Source organism: Cervus elaphus, chromosome 32 (assembly GCF_910594005.1).
Source record: "Cervus elaphus chromosome 32, mCerEla1.1, whole genome shotgun sequence".
Taxonomy (NCBI): Eukaryota; Metazoa; Chordata; class Mammalia; order Artiodactyla; family Cervidae; genus Cervus; species Cervus elaphus.
This window is the reverse complement of record NC_057846.1, coordinates 22,228,941-22,243,072: the sequence shown is the minus strand read 5'-3', so window position 1 is coordinate 22,243,072 and position 14,132 is coordinate 22,228,941.

The window sequence follows — 14,132 nt, the reverse complement described above, 5'->3', positions numbered from 1 at the left end:
CAAATAGGAAAAGGAGTATGTCTAGGCTGTACATTGTCACCCTGCTTATTTTACCTATATGCAAAGTACATCATGAGAAACGCTGGGCTGGAAGAAGCACAAGCTGGAATCAAGATTGCCAGGAAAAATATCAATAACCTCAGATATGCAGATGATACCACCCTTATGGCAGAAAGTGAAGAACTAAAGAGCTTCTTGATGAAAGTGAAAGAGGAGAGTGAAAAAGTTGGCTTAAAGCTCAACATTCAGAAAACTAAGATCATGGCATCCAGTCCTATCACTTCAAGGCAAATAGATGGAGAAACAGTAGAAATAGTGGCAGGCTTTGTTTTTTGGGGCTCCAAAATCACTGCAGACGGTGATTGCAGCCATGAAATTAAAAGACGCTTACTCCTTGGAAGGAAAGTTATGACCAACCTAGATAGCATATTAAAAAGCAGAGACATTACTTCGCCAACAATGGTTCGTCTAGTCAAGGCTATGGTTTTGCCAGTGGTCATGTATGCATGTGAGAGTTGGATTATAAAGAAAGCTGAGTGCCAAAGAATTGATACTTTTGAACAATGGTGTTGGAGAAGACTCTTGAGAGTCCCTTGGACTGCAAGGAGATCCAACCAGTCCATCCTAAAGGAGATCAGTCCTGGGTGTTCCTTGGAAGGACTGATGCTGAAGCTGAAACTCCAACACTTTGGCCACGTCATGCGAAGAGTTGACTCATTTGAAAAGACCCTGATGCTGGGAGGGAGAAGGGGATGACAGAGAATGAGATGGTTGGATGGCATCACTGACTCGATGGACATGAGTTTGGGTAAACTCTGGGAGTTGGTAATGGACAGGGAGGCCTGGTGTGCTGCGATTCATGGGGTCGCAAAGAGTCGGACATGACTGAGTGACTGAACTGAACTAATATTCCTAAGCACAGTAGTTGGGGTTTAAGAAGCTTCCAAAAATATTCAATCGAATAAAGAAATGATCAAATGAATTTTCAAGGCAGCCCACAGCTTTTTGGAATTTAGAAACTAAACTGAGTCAGTGTGCCAGGTTTGATCAGATTTGGGGGAAAAGCCTGACAAGGCATTGAATGATATTAATCAAAATTTGAATGTATTCATTTCAGTAAGACATATTACTGACAGTTAGGTCTAGAGTTCATGTAGCTCTTATTTCCTCTGTGGATTTGAGAAACCAAATCATAGAATAGTTTTTGATTAACATAGATTCAGAGAAAAGGAAGTTATGATTCAAATGTTTATGACATAAGGCTTTAATTGCCTGATTCATTCATCTTTTTAACTGATGGGGACACCTGCCAAGTAAAGACTCTGCATCTGGTTCATGAATGATACCACCACTGTGAACCTTTCTGATCTGACTGCTGTTTTGAGCCATCTCTGCTAAGAAACAGTGTTTCTGACTCCTGTTCAGAAAAGCAAACACCTTGTCTTGTATTGTTGGGGTCTTCAACCAGCCTGAGAGTCATCAAAGAGATTTGCATATTTCTCTTTCGGATCCCTTGGAAGTTTTGTTATTTCCCTCATTTCCAAGTCCTTGGTTGTCACCTGCCCCAAATGATATTTTCCACTTGAGTATTCTGAGCCTGTACCAGCGATTGCTGATTGGAGCTACAGGCTGCATTAGGTAATTTACTGGGTCACTGACTCGTTTGAAATTGAGGGCTTCTTGGCAATGATATCTGAAAAGAGAAAAATGTTGAGTCTAGGAGACAAGATAAGCATTAGAATAGCTTTTGAGGGTTAAGACAGGCTGGTGGCAAAATGCCAACTCTTTGCAGCTAGAAGACAGTCATTTCAAAATAAAAAGCCCGAGGGACTTCCTTGGTGGTCCAAAGGTTATGACGCCACCTTCCAATGCAGGGGGCACAGGGTTCGATCCCTGGTTCAGGGAACTAGCGTCCACCTCCCCCCGGGTGTGGCCAAAATTAAAAAAAAAAAAAAAGAGGAGTTCCTATAAATAAATAAAATGAAAATAAAAATTCTGGGGCGGGAGTGGGAATAAATTAAGATTTGGGGATTAACACACACATACTACTCTATATAACAGAGATAACCAACAAGGACCTACTGTATAGCACAGAGATCTATAATGAATATTTTGTAAAAATCTATAAGGGAAAATAATCTGAAAAAATATATATATATATACCTGAAATAGTGAGCTCCAGGAAGATTCCAGGTAACAACTATTTTGTTTTCTTTAATCTCTTACCAGATATTCATTAACTGTTGTCCCATAAACTTATACAAGTCAGCACGCATAAGAGGGTATGCTATATGATACTGTGCTTTATAATTATATTAAAAATAAACTATATAATGTATTTATACTTTGAATGATACATGCTTTTTTAAGATACGAGGAACAATGGTGGTGCTTACAAAAAAAATCTTAGATGTTATTCTCTTATCTTGCTCAAGGTGTATATTCATACGCAAAATCATGTTATCTTCCCAAAGACAAAAAGGTCACATTCAGGAAAATAATCATTCAATCATCTGGAGACCAAACTCTAGGTATAATTATCTCCTTTCTTCACTACATGATTCTTATTAAACTATCCACAGTTTTTTTCATCCTTTATGTAGCTTTGATTGCAAACTCAGAATCTTCTTGAGTAGGCTGGCTTTTAAATACTCATGCACTTTAAAACAAAACTAACCCTACATTTACTATATACCAACTAAACAGAAGTTTCTTCACAGACTAGAGTTGAAATTTTTTGGTGTTCAAAAAGTTTTTGTGGTGGAGAGTCCCAGGGCTTACTGATCATTGTAACAGTGATTTACTTCTGTACTTTTTAAGTGCCTACTGTTTCCACTAGGTCTGAATAGGCTCAGAGTTGGAGAGAAACATTAGAGTAGTCGAATATAATTTCCTTTTCCTTGAAGGATTATACTTTGTAGTGTTTGAGGAGATGTAACCTGGGAAAAAGCTCTTTCGAAGCAAAATAAATATTATTTATATAGTTTTGAAGTTTGGTTGACTTTGGAAGGTTCTGTGGACTTAAAATTTGACCTTAAAGGAAGTGTAGGATTTAGATGAAGGAAGGTGAGGAAAGAATTCTTGTTGGAACAGAGGAAATGCATAAACCAAGTTTACATAAAATAAATCAGGAATGAGATATGGATGTGTCCATGACCAGAAGTGGCAGGATGGAGAGAGATCTCAAGTGGAGAGTTAGAAAGAGGAGGTGGACTCTCCTAATAAGATGCTGGTTGGGGCACTTCCCTGGTTGTCCAGTGGTTAAGACTCTTCGCTTCCAATGCAAGGGACGCGAGTTTGATCCCTGACTGGGGAACTAAGATCCCACATGCCGCTGGGCATGACCCAAAACACAACGACTTTGGTTGGAGGGCTGACTGTGGGGCTGGGGAATTGGGGGTTAATCCCTCAATATGATGTAGACTGAAGAGCCGTTATAAACTCACGATGAGAGCAGAGAGATAATGGAAAGGGTGCTTCAGAAAGAATCCAGTTGGTGAGATGAGAGGTTTCGTAATTACAAGATAAGAACTGAATGTTCATCATGTTTCATCAGCATCAAGAGCTCTCTGAGCTACCGAAAATCTCTAGCTTCACAGAAAACAAAGGCTTACATAGGACAGCAGAAAGGAGAAGAAACAGGATTAAGTGATAATGTTGAATTCAACAGTGCATACTCCACAAGACTCAGGTTTCTAGCATAGTACTAGTGACATAGTAGAAATGAACTGTTAGTTATCATCAATACAATATTATCTTGTATTATGTTTTCACAGAGATAGAAAGTGAGGGAATCACGTTTGTTGGGTACCAACTCGATTAGAATCTAGATGAGAATCGCATTTCTTTCGATTGTCACAATTAACCCTGAGATGTAATATTAATATTCCTATTTTTTAATAGTTGAAGACATAAGCTCAGAATGGCTAAGACACATACAGCCAGCCAATGGTCAGAGCCTAGGTTAGGACTGAGGTCTGCCTGGCTCTGACAACCCTGCTTTTTCTCCTCTGTCTCTGAATTAGGAATCAGAAGATCTTCAAGGAGCTAGAAAAGCAGATGGATAATGAAAGCCGATGAATGCTATAAACATACCTGCAGAAAAGTTGTCAGTGAGAGGGAGAATATTCAACAATGAAGCACAGAAGGGGCGTCTGAGAGACAGAATTAAGAGTGGATTTAGCTGTTTATAGCAGAAAGATCGATGAGTCTGATACACACAATCCAGTGGTTTCCTTGAAACATACCTGGGGCTGTGACTTTACAAGGCTGAGAAGCTACTTTCCTTATCTTTTAACTCTTACCCAGCGATTTCATCATTGGTTTGCCAGATAATGAGCACATACGCTTTGTACCACAGAGAAATTGCCTGTTTTTCGAGAATTAGTTGATACTTGTTTTACCAACATTCTCTTAAAACACCAAGCCTGCCAGCAACAGCATGCATTAGGACAGACTTGGGATTGCTGTGTTGGGAGTTCCAAAATGTTTAAGTCCTGACCTCTGCCATCCAGAGGCATGTGGTGTGGTGGAGAAATAAAATCCCAACATGTGGAACAATTAAGAAACAAGATAGGAACATAATTAAGTGCTAATTGTTTGGGAACGACCGCATAGTTTAAGAAGGGGGATAGTGAACTCAGCCATATAATCAGTGCATAATTTATGACATGCTGTGCACACCACGGTTGAACTTAGCTCAGCAGCAAAATAACTTTTGATACTGCAAACAAGGCTTTGCCCCCTATCATGGGAGAGGAGTCAGACCTGTGGAAAAGCAGACCTGTTCATCTGCTCCTAATGTGAAAGGAACCTTCTTATGATGGTATGTAAAAAGAAATAGAAAACATACTATAGATTGGGAGTATGACTGACATGTTCACACTGCTATATGTAAAATAACCAACAAGAATCTGCTCTATAGCACAGGGAACTCTCTGCTTAATGTTTTGTAAGGGGCCAGAGTTCAGCTCTCACGGCTATCTGAGCCATGTGGTAATACAAAAGGCAGCTTCAGTTCAGATCTTCAGTATTACTAGCCCTTTGTCCACATTTTTCCAGAAATGGATACAAGATTATTAAAAGTAGTTTCTTCTAACATTTCTCCGATTAAAATGGGAGGGTAACAGTCCCTGTGTACCTAAGAAATCTAGGCCAGTTCTACTTATCAAGAAACTGAACAAGTTAAATTCTTTTCAAGGTTGAGATAACAGGCTACAGACAATTCTTATTTAGACAGTATTGTTATTTGCTGCATCAGATTCATTTAGGAAGGCTTAAAACATGCAGACTTCCTCCATGCGAGTATTACTGCCTAACAGAAAGAATGTGTAAGTTCCTACCCCTGATGAATATCTCCTAAATAACGGTGTAAATGGTATCAATACTAAGGATATATAGCAAGGGCAGGGGCTTGAGTGTAACTCCTTATACAGTACGATTTATCCAGAATATTTGATGGATGGTTTAGGGCAATATTCTCAAAAAGTATGAAATGCCCCCTACTTCCTCGGGATATGAGTAGGTGTTATAGGGGAAGCAAGTAATGACTTTGAGTAGGTATTACAGTGGCAAGATTTCTCAGAACCTCTAATATGTACCTTTCGGAATTTCCAGGCAGTCAAGTAGTTGACTCCATGCTTCCGGAGCAAGGGGCATGGGTTCAATCCCTGGTGGGGGAAACTAAGATCCTATATGTTGCATGGTGCAGCCAAAACACACACACACACACACACATACACACACATATTAATACATACCTTCTGAATCTCTAAGTGAACAGAAATAGAAAACATACTATAGATTGGGAGTTTGACACGTTCACACTGCTATATGTAAAATAGATAACCAACAAGAACCTGCTCTATAGCACAGAGAACTCTCTGCTTAATGTTTTGTAATAAGCTTAATGTTTTGTGTTAGTCGCTCAGCCATGCCCAACTCTTTGCAACCTCATGGACGGTAGCCTGCCAGGCTCCTCTGTCCATGAGATTCTCCAGGCAAGAATACTGGAGTGGGTTGCCATTCCCTTCTCCAGAATCTCTAAGAAGTGGGGTGTAACATACAGGTTACCGCAGCTTTCTCGGGCAGATTAGCACTCCAGGATCCATGGAACACTTTGAGAAACTCTGGTTTGGAGCATAATCCCACCCCCAAGACAGAAGATGTTGCCTAGTTACCACAGGAATGCTCTTCTAGTTCTATGTGATATGCTTTTGCAAAATATTTTTTCAGGCTACTTAGATTATCTTTGAATTGTCTTATTAATGTCAAGAATCGAGACAAGGTAGGTCGGAAATAGGAAAATATGTTAAGGAAACAAATGACATTCAGCTTATGCCTGGGGATCATTTACAAATGATTGTGTCCAGTAATACTCTCTTTTATAGCTTACCATTTGCATCCTATACCCTCAGAAGGACAGACCTCAGTGGAGCATTACAAGGAAAACTAAGATTCAAGGATCTGGTAAAAACAAGTCAAAAACCCGCAGCAAATCATCTACCTTAATCCTGCATGTAAAGAAGTAAAATTCCTCTTTAGCTTCTGTTTCACAACACACTGAATTAACCAGCTGCTTGCTAAGGTACCGCAAACTCTCTCACACATAAAGAAGCTCTGCACGAAAGTGCCTTTCCACAATCCTAAAGGTACTCTCGCTAGCTCAAAAGCAGCCATGCCTAGTTTCAGATCTTCAAATGGTGTGAAAGTGACATTTTTAAGAAAGGTTTAAAATCTCAGTTCCAGATAATTAAGGATTTAATCTACTACTGGAAAGAGAAATCTAGTTAAGATGAATTTTAATAAAGAATTAAGTAGAAAGAAAAGTATTTAGAGCCTTTCTTTTTAGATCCATCATTTTTTCCTTCTCTTAACCAGCCATTGGAAGCTTCTTTGTTTTTCATGGTGCAATTAGAAAAATTCCCCTAAATTACACCTTAAATTTAGTCAGAATTACCCTGAAGGAACACGAAACCGATTTGGGTGTAGAAAATACTCAGGGCAACACGTAGGCACCATGGATTCAGAGCCAAAAGTAATATAAATTTTTTGTAGTCAAAACTGAATAACTTTTCCATCCGTATTTTGCCAGAGTTTACAATCAGTTAATCTGTGAGAATTTCAATTTGATAGGAAATATAAATTTATGAAATCCAAAAGGCAAACATGCTTTAAAAACTCATGAATAGACTTTCTGCCATTCGGAGGATGTTATGTTTCAGGAAGGCACAAAAGTACAAAGCTGTCTGTTTTCAAGGCTTGGGATTATCTGCTACCAAGTTACATCCTTGGTAACTAAAACGGCAAGTTCTCCTCTAGGTACCAAAACCACTGCTTCCCACTGAGGCTGTCAGCCTCTATCACTCATCTAAAATCTGAGCCCCTGGGGAAAGCTAGCCAGTTGGCCCAACACCACTGTTTATATGTGGGGAGTTTCTAAGATTAGTGTCCTGTAAAAATAAGTTAAGGGCCCTGGTCAAATAATTCGATCTTGCTGTTCAAAGCCAAGTATATAGCAAAATGCTGCTATCTGAAGACAGTCAAGAACAGGGAAGAAAAAAATCCACATGTTAAAAAGAAAACAGAAAAAAAAAACAACAAACAGAAAACAGAAAAAAACCTAAGACCATACTTTGATCCTCAGGTCCAAAAAGAGGGGTGATTGGGGCTTCTGCTTTCACAGGTAATACTATAGAGCTGGAATTTAATAACACGGCTTTGTTTTCATTATATTTTATAGTATTTCACTCATAGAAAACGATACTAACCTTCCATTTACCGAAGTGAAATGCTCCCTTTTAAAAATAAGTTGACATCACAAAGTGAGTCTTTTATTTTTTTTTAAGAAAAATATAGAGTAAATAAGACTTTTAAACACAAAATTAGAATGGTTTATGGGAATGGCAAAAACCCGTCAGGCTCATTCTAGTGTCTGATGTTTAGAAAACGCTGCTTAAAAGGTCTTGATTCTTGAGAGTCCCTTGGACTGCAAGGAGATCCAACCAGTCCATCCAAAAGGAAATCAGTCCTGAATATTCACTGGAAGGACTGATGCTGAAGCTGAAACTCCAATCCTTTGGCCACCTGATGCGAAGAGCTGACTTATTTGAAAAGACCCTGATGCTGGGGAGGAGAAGGGGACGACAGAGGATGAGATGGTTGGATGGCATCACCAACTCGATGGACATGAGTTTGAATAAACTCCAGGAATTGGTGATGGACAGGGAGGCCTGGTGTGCTGCAGTCCGTGGGGTCGCAAAGAGTCGGACACGACTGAGCAACTGAACTGAACCACATACATGGATTAAAATCTGTTATTTTAGGACCTCCCTGGCGGGCCAGAGGTTAGGACTCTGCGAGTCCATTGCAGGGGGCGCTTGTTCCATCGCTGGTTGGGGAACTAAGATCCTGCTTGTGGCATGGCCAAAACAACAACAAGAAATCCTGCTTTATTATAAACTAGTTAGTGAACTAACCAGTTAGAGAATTTTGTGACCAGAACTCTCTCCTATGAGTAATGCTAAGAGGCATGAATAACAATAACCACATTTTCAAGATAACTCATTTTACAGCTGAGCAAACAGGTGACCTGATGGGGATCGGAGAGGAGCCCACAGCAGCAGTCCGGTCCAGACCCCTGGCTGCAGGCTGTGAGCTCCTCAAGTGGCTCTGATCAGTAAAGAATTCACCTGCCCGGCAGGAGGCCAGGGTTCGATCCCTGGGTGGGGATGATCCCCTGGAGAAGGAAACAGCAACCCACTTCAGTTTTCTTGCCTGGGAAGTCCCCTGGACAGAGGAGCCTGGCGGGCTGCGGTCCACAGGGTCACAAAGAGTCAGACACAACTGAACGACGAAACAGCATCAGCAAAGGAGGTTTGGTTTCTCTAACTGATGTCGAGTTTAGGCAACCTGGCAATTTCGACATAACTTGTAGTTTACTTAAAATAGATTTTGAGTGACATCAAACCCTAAGGACTTGAGTTAAGGGCTGAAGGGCTGTGGAGTTTATTAATACCAATTGCTCCTTGAGGACGGGCTCCTCTTATTTCAGGTGGGAGAGAGGAAGACAGACTCCTCAGACGGAGCCCCCGTGGGTATATAAAAAGGATGGGGGAGCTGCCCTTTTCCCGGGTGCCTGCTGTGCAGAGGGCTTCCCTCATAGCTAAGCAGGTAAAGAATCTGCCTTCAATGCAGGAGACCTGGGTTCGATCCCTGGGGCGGGAAGAGCCTCTGGTGAAGGAAATGGCAACCCACCCCACTATTCTCGCCAGGAGAATCCCGCGGACAGAGGAGCCTGGCAGACTACAGTCCATGGGGTTGCAAGAGTCGGACACGACTTAGCGACTAAACCACCCACTGTGCAGAGATTTTGAAATTTTCAGTTCTCCTATCCACGTCTTTTTTCACACCTGCATCCAGGCAACAGAATGAGTTCCTCTGAAGCTTACGACCGGAGACTCCAGCTGCCCTTGCGCTCTGAACAGCACTCCGGGCCCAATCACCTGCCCCGTCTCCCAAGTGAGAGCCGATGCACACCTCCCAGCAATGCCTGCAGACTTCCAACACCTTTCCCATCTCAGCTCTTCAGGGGCAACACGGAAGCTGTGAGAACAATCCCATTTTCCCAGGACTGAATCTAGCAAGCTCTCTGCCCTGACGCCCATTCACTCCAGAACTTAAGCACCGCTAGCTTTACAGACTTATCATTCCAGTCACTGCTTTAGCCTCAGTACTGAATATAGGGCCTTGTAAATACAGTACAGGTTCTACAGGTATGCAATCGGTAAAGAATCTGCCTGTGATGCAGGAGACCCGGGTCCGATGCCTAGGTGGGGAAGATCCCTTGGAGAAGGGAATGGCTACCCACTCCAGTATTCTTGTCTGGAGAATCCTGAGGACAGAGGAGCCAGGCAGGCTACAGTCCATGGGGTCGCAGAGACTCAGATGTGACTTGGTGACTAAACCACCACCACCACAACGGAGGCTTGGTATCTATTCAAAATAGATACTTGCATTAATGAGCAGAAATACCGCCCTCCCTTCTGACACCTGAGCTGGCACTTCCCCTGGGCCTGAGGCTAAGCCCTCCCAGTCTTAGTTCTCGCTCCTTCCTGCCTGCCCTCTCGGACTCCACGCCTGCAGTAACCCGCTGCTCTCCAGAGGCCTCATCTGTCCCCTTCTAACGCAGTATTCCAATCAGCAGGTAATCACGCGGCTGTCTCCTCAGTTAGAACCCCCCCCCTGAGCTGCCCGGCCCCTCACCCCACTACTATTCTATTCCTTTGATGTGAGAACTGGAGCTGCCTGGAGTTGCTGGCTCTGCCGCAGTCTTCTGCTCTGGACTTCCCTGGTGAAGTCCAGTGGTTAGGACTCCGTGCTTCCAGTGCCGGGGGTGTGAGTTCAATCTCTGGGCTAGGAAGTTCCGCCTGCCCTGGAGCTTGCCCGCCCCCCCGCCCCAATAATGGAGCTGGCCCAACTTATCCCAGCCAAGCCTTCACCCCAAACCCTGCAGCCTGTGAAACTTAACAATCTCTCCCATCTAACCGTGAGTTCTCAGTCCTCACCTAACTTGACAAACACTTGAAAGATCACTCCCTTCCTGAAACACTTTCTTCACTTTTGTTTCTGGTGTCATATGTTTCCGATTTCTCTCAGAGTCTTCTTTGGCTGGCCCCTTTCAAATGCTGGGGTACCGCCAGGCAGGCCCACGCCTCCCTCTTCTGGAGGTACATGGTCGCTACTCAAAATGTGGGTTCCTGAACTAGTGGTGTCACCTAGGTACCTAGAAATGTAGGATCTCGGGCCCCACGCCAGGCCTGTCAGAATCTGCATTTTCAGAAAATTAGATGACTCACATGCTTGTTAAAATTTGAGCTGATGATGTATTTACATGAGTGATTTCAGTCACGTGACTTTAAAACCCCTTCCTAGGCAAACTCCCTAATGTTTAATCTCCTGTCTCTTCCCCTAACATCAGCCCCCCAACTCCATGATGGAATCCCACAATTCTAACAGGCACCTCGAACATAAGTGCAGAACAGAAATCTAGATCTCTCAAGCCCAAAACTCGAGTCATACTTGTCATCCCCTTGCTTTCCAGCTTCTGGGCCAAAGTCCTCTGAACACCTGTACCTTTAAACTCAGAGTCCTACCACCCACCACCACCTCCACTGTTCCCACCCTAGTCTAAGCCAGTAATTTTTGGAAGAAAGACTTCTCAGTCTCCTGTTATCTCCCTATCTTCACCAAGGCTCCCTGTGATAAATCTGCACAAATTCTCTACCATGGCTGCCAGGAAGACCCTCCCCCATCGCAGCAAGTGCTCCAGTCAGACTGACATGCCCGTTCCACTTCTCCCTCCTCTCAAATTCTTTGCCTGCCTCACTTCCCTATTTCTGGTCTCAGTCCAACGATCACTTCCTTAGAGACCGTCTTTAACTACGTAACTAGAAGACTCACCTCCCTTTCTACTCACCTTCCATCTTCTCACTGTCCTTTCCTTTTGGGATCGAACACCAGTGTGTGGACGCTCAGTCACTAAGTCCTGTCCAGTTCTTTGCGACCCCGCAGACTGCAGCCTGCCAGGTTCGTCTGTCCATGGGATCTCCCAGGCAAGAATACTGGAGCGGGTTGCCATTTTCTTCTCCAGGGGATCCTCGGACCCAGGGATCAAACTCACGCCTCCTCAATCAGCAGGTGGTTTCCTCTGAGCCAGGGAAGCCCACTTTAACCCCAGTACCTGGAACTATCTATAATCTCTCTCATATATATATCTATGATATCACTCTGCCCCTAGAATGTCTGCTCCATGAACAGGAACTGTTTCTTCTAACAATCACTACTGAGAAAACAAGAAGCACTCAAGTACTGATTCTTCAAGTATTGTTGGAGTAATTTTATGGGTCCAGGGACAAAACTCCCAGGTACGTATCCACACTTACCTGTGCTTCAGGCGCACAAACCTAGATGCAGAGAATCCACTAGTGGTTTTCAATCGGCTCCAAGTTTCATAGCATGGCAGAGGCTCTACTTTTCTGTACATTAGGGTCTTAAAAATTCTATTAAAACTACATTTAATAACAAATGAATTAAATCACAACTGCTGAGGGTGGGACCTAAGTATCAGTATTTTGTGAAGCTCCTGAGGTTAACTCCAATGTGAGACAAGTTGGGGAACCATTGGTACATAGCATGAGTTGGTAAGCACGGTATATGAAATCTGATACTTAAAAGTAATGCCAGTCATAATGTTATACCAACTTAAAGCTTCTATTTCCTGTGTGGCACAGAAAATAAAAAAGAAATTCATAAAAATAAGGGTTTCAAACATTTGGTCTGAAAGAGAACACATCTTTCAGGACTTTCCGTTGCTTTTCCTGTCAAGCTTAATCCAAATTTGGGGGCTTCTATTTGTAGGTTCTTCTTTTCCCCCACATGCTGAGGCAAACTGATGCACAGAAGTGCTGACCTCATAGAGTCACACCTGCGGGTTTTGGGGGGCTTTGCATATACTGCTATGTTCAACGGTGTCGGGTAGGCAGCTCTACCCTAGTCACAAGGACATAATCACTAAGACCAAATGCTGTATCTCACGAGAGAAAGGGATTTCTCCACAATTCAATATTGCTTGCTCAACATAATCAACTGTAGTCATCAATCAAAATATCCTTAGGACAGAAGCTAATCAAATACTGTGTGTTTACCCGCCTCTAAGCTCACCTTTGAACTGTCCTCAAACCTCAGAATGAAGGACAAAACTAGTGAAAAGCAAGTCCTTCGATTATTTAAATCCCTGAGTTAGTTGCTCAATCGTGTCTGACTCTTTGTGACCCCATAGACTGTGGCCCACCAGGCTCCTCTGTGAATGGGATTTCCCAGGCAAGAATACAGTAGTGGGTTGCCATTTCCTCCTCCAGGGGATCTTCCCAACCCAGCGACCAAACCTGAGTCTCCTATATTGCAGGCGGATTCTTTACCTTCTGAGCCACCAGGGAAGCCCATTACTACAATAGAAAATACTCTATAGGTTTCAAACGAACCATAGAGATACTTAAGTCAACTGCATACTACAGGTGAGCAGCCTGACACCCAGATGAGCTGAAATGTTATGCCTAAAAGTCACACAGGAGAACTAGAAGAGAAAAAACTTTTTTTTTTCTTTTTTCCAAACAAGCAAACAGGATTTTTCACATGTTAATCAAAAAGAATCCAGATCATCAGATTAGGAAGAAATGAGGAATAAAAAGTATGTTACATATAGATTTAAGGACTAGTCAATCCACTGCCCCCACCCCTGAAAAACCAAAAATTCTCCAAATATATGGATATGTATCCATCAAGATGCTTACCCTTAAAATATTAGAATCTTGGAAAATTCAATTTACAAATACATTATTAATTGCATTGTTATAATGAAATTAGTTCATTAAACATGAAGACACCAAACAGCACCAATACCAGAAAGTTAGGAAAGTAAATACACTATTACTTAAAATAATATATAATTTCTGATTGGGACAGAAACGAACTACAGCCACTAGCAAAACCACTTAAACTACTATTTGACATAAAGGCAATATTTAAAGACTAGTATATACCTTTTTCCCACTGATAGGCCTGTGACCAGGCATCCCAGCCATGGGTCAACATGAAAAATATTGTTAACAAAGATGCTTTTTTAAAATTGCTCAAGCGCCTTGAACCATGATACTGCATAACCCAAATTTTGCCAATATAAGCCCATGGCAGCATTTTTGGTATTCTAATTGCTCCTACCTGCCTCAATTAAAACAAAACAACTCCCTTATGAAGGACTAGACTGAATGCAGCTGTGAAGCAGCAGCAGGTATTTATAAATGGGCTACTGACAGTGTATCAAAGCGCTACTATGGAAAATACAGCAGCAAATACTCTGATAAGAGCACAGTATTCCACATGGAATCCCAAATTCTTACCTCTAGTTCCTTAAATTCTTGGAAGACTAGAGATCAACAAGTGTATGTGTAAATGCGGCTAGGGAGAAAGAAGTTCTGAATGGTATAGTGTTCATATTTTAAATTATCCAAGATAATCTGAAGGCTTACAGACAACTCTCAACTGTATCTAAACTTTTTTAAGCACACAGAACTAAA